The 2,897-nt window shown below is 46.3% G+C and overlaps 1 long non-coding RNA gene across 1 annotated transcript in view; it reads right to left on the reverse strand.

The window, feature by feature from the left end:
- Nucleotides 1–2,897, reverse strand: part of LOC111731265 — a 24,385-nt gene that overhangs the window by 20,872 nt on the left and 616 nt on the right. The gene's annotated exons all lie outside the window — the stretch shown is intronic.

Consider the following 2,897-nt stretch of genomic DNA (forward strand, 5'->3'; position numbering starts at 1 on the left):
AAGCAAAGGGCCTGGAAGTCAGTTGCTTTAAAGTTCAAGGAAGGTGGGGCAGTGGATGGCCAAGTGGGAAAACCCTTGAGTTAATATTGCAAACACGTTTTCCTGCCATTCTCCTAACTTGGTCTAGTCTTTAAAATGCCCTTGGCACTCGGGCCGTCACAGGCTTCCATCCTTGGTGACTGGGTTGGAGCCGGCATCTCCCACCCCAGGCTTCATCTTCAAGTGCCGGACATGGAGCTATAGGCGGCTTCAAGACCTGCACCCTACTTGAGTCTTCTGTGTTCACTCTTCAGAGCCTAATTCAGTTGTCACTTCCCTATGTGGCCTCTCCTTCCCTTCGGGGAAATGTGACGCCTCCCTACCAAGTCTGTGGTACATTGTTAGGGCAGCCCTAGCAAACCAATATACTGTTAAATCCATATTCAACATTGCTTTTAAACATTAATTTTTTAATGTAAATATTTCACAAAGACTATAACATCTTAACCTGTTCTAGCATTTCTGCATTTTGTTGAGAACCATCACCACTACCCTTCAGAAAATGAAAGTGGCCCAGGTGTCTTTATACCTCTGAGCAGTCCCAATGCAGAGCCTTGGCCGTGATGAGAAAACCCAGCAGCCCGACTGGCAAAATCCCTGGAGAGCTAGAATGATGGTGTGCCTGGACACAGCCTTCATATCTGGCCCGAGAGCCAGCTGGCACTATTAGACAGAAAAGGCTCTGAGTTTTCTCAGTAGACTGGCAACATCCCAGCTCCCTTCCTCCCGACCGCCATAAAACCATCTGGAAAATTAAAATAATACCTTCTGCTTCCTAAAGCTCCAGGGATCTTGTGAGACAGGGAGAGATTACCCACTAAGCACCCCACATTCCTAGAGAAGGTTGCCCCGAAATAGGCTATTGTTCAGCCTCCTTCACCCTAAATAGCAGATGTAGGACATTAACCAGTACTCTCTCCAGCTGCCCTGGCCCGGGAGCCACTTCTGCTGTTAGCCCACCTGACTGAAGGTGAGGCTGCCCACCAAGAGGTTCCTCTATAGCCCACCTGAGAGGTGAGTTAGCAGTGCTATGCACACTCAAGTCAGCTCTTGAGTCACCTGGGGATTAGTTAGCATGCAGATTCTGAGTCAGCCAGTCTGGGACAAGGTCCTGAGCTTCTTCATTTCCCCCTGGTGATGCAGATGTTACTGGTCAGAGTGGGAAAGCGCTAGACATTCGAGCAGGAGGGAACTTAGTCTCAAATGTATTCTGGCAGAAATCCAGACTCCCAGCAAGCAGCTTGGTGGTTGTTTGGAGGGAAGTGTGATGCTCTTCCAGGCGGCTCAGAGGGGGATGCAGCGCGCCCTGAGTTCTGTCCAGCCACATTTCCTCACGCTTCAAGGCAGGCACACAGCCCCAGAGCCAAGACAGCGTTTACTGAGCTTTCAGTCCAGCACTAGCAATTCATCTTTAAGTTAGGGCCCCGGAAATCCATAGGTGGGCACAGCTCAATTTTGTAGTGTCCCTGAGAAGAACACAGCCCCTCTCCAGATGGGCTTCTGTGCACCTTCCCTCCCTCCAGCCCGGGCTGGCCAGGCCCCAGGGTGGATTCATTGTGGTTAATTGCACTTTTCCTGGCAGAGCTTCCAGGCTCTCTAAATTCATCTCTTGCCAAAGGCAGAGGATCAGCTGGCAACAGAGATGGAGAGCTGCAGCTAATCAGTTACAATCACTTTTTAATGACATCTCCCCTCTCCCCTCTTAATTATCAAAAGCATGCAACTCACTTTAGAAGATTTAGAAAATGTTAAAAAGAATAAAAAAGGAAATGATCCTGCAATTCTACAACTCAAGAATAATGTTTTAACTTTTTGAAAAATGTCTTTTCGATCTTTTATGTGCATACGTGTAGTTGGTATACAATTCCACGCTGGGGTTCCCAAATTTTCAATAGCTGCATAATGATTTCCCCAAACAAACTCTGAACAAATTGAAGGCAAGAGTTGTTTTCATGGTTTTATAATTTGACAAATTTAACAGTAAGTGCTCAACAATTTTGTTGAATAAGTGAATATTTCTTCACTATTTACTACATGAAAGACTAGATTTTTGCTGTTTTACATTTATTTCTTTTAAAGTATCAATATGCTGATTTAATAAATATAATTTCAATGCCAGCTGAATCTCTGGAGGCCAGAAGAGTATTGCAAGAAATAAAGATCAGGTTGCAGTTACTCTGTGCAAACAAGGCCACCTAAACTTTCTTATGGCTCTTTAACAGACTTTCAGTGGGATTCCTGCCCCTCCTGTCAACTGGGAAAAATTCTAAAAGGAGGGAAATCCTTGACTGGGCTGCTTAACAGATTCCTTTGACCCCTCTGGCACTCCATCTTGTCTCTCTCCTCCTGGGACAGAAGCAAGCTACAGTCGATCACCTTTATAAACTCTAAAACCAGGCTGTCCTGTCAGAGTCAGGGCTAGAGACTTTCCATACTCTTGTTAAACTCGTAAGATTGATAGTTTCTGGGAAAGAGAAGTGAAAATCTAGCCTTGTTCCTTTCCCCCCCTACCCCGCACTGTCCTTTGCCTGAACAGTCAGTTAATCAAGATCACTACGAATATCATGGGAAACTTTAGTCCATATCCCTATTTCCATCTCTAGGACTTGTATGCCCTATCCGTGCCCTGTGGGGTGAGACAGGAAGTGAGAGAGAGTCCTCACCTTCTTTCTCCCCAACTGTGGACAGAAGCCCAGTAACAGAACTCAGAAATTGGTGGCTTATCTCCAATAGGATGTCATACACTCCCCCCTCTAGTGACCTTGAAGTAGGCAGAGCTCAGCTGGCATCTCATTCCATCCATTCACTCACCACTTAACAAACATGAGTGGAGCCAGGCCTGCTTCAGCCTAGAGCGG

The sequence above is a fragment of the Pteropus vampyrus genome, unplaced genomic scaffold, assembly GCF_000151845.1.
Source record: "Pteropus vampyrus isolate Shadow unplaced genomic scaffold, Pvam_2.0 Scaffold11, whole genome shotgun sequence".
Lineage (NCBI taxonomy): Eukaryota > Metazoa > Chordata > Mammalia > Chiroptera > Pteropodidae > Pteropus > Pteropus vampyrus.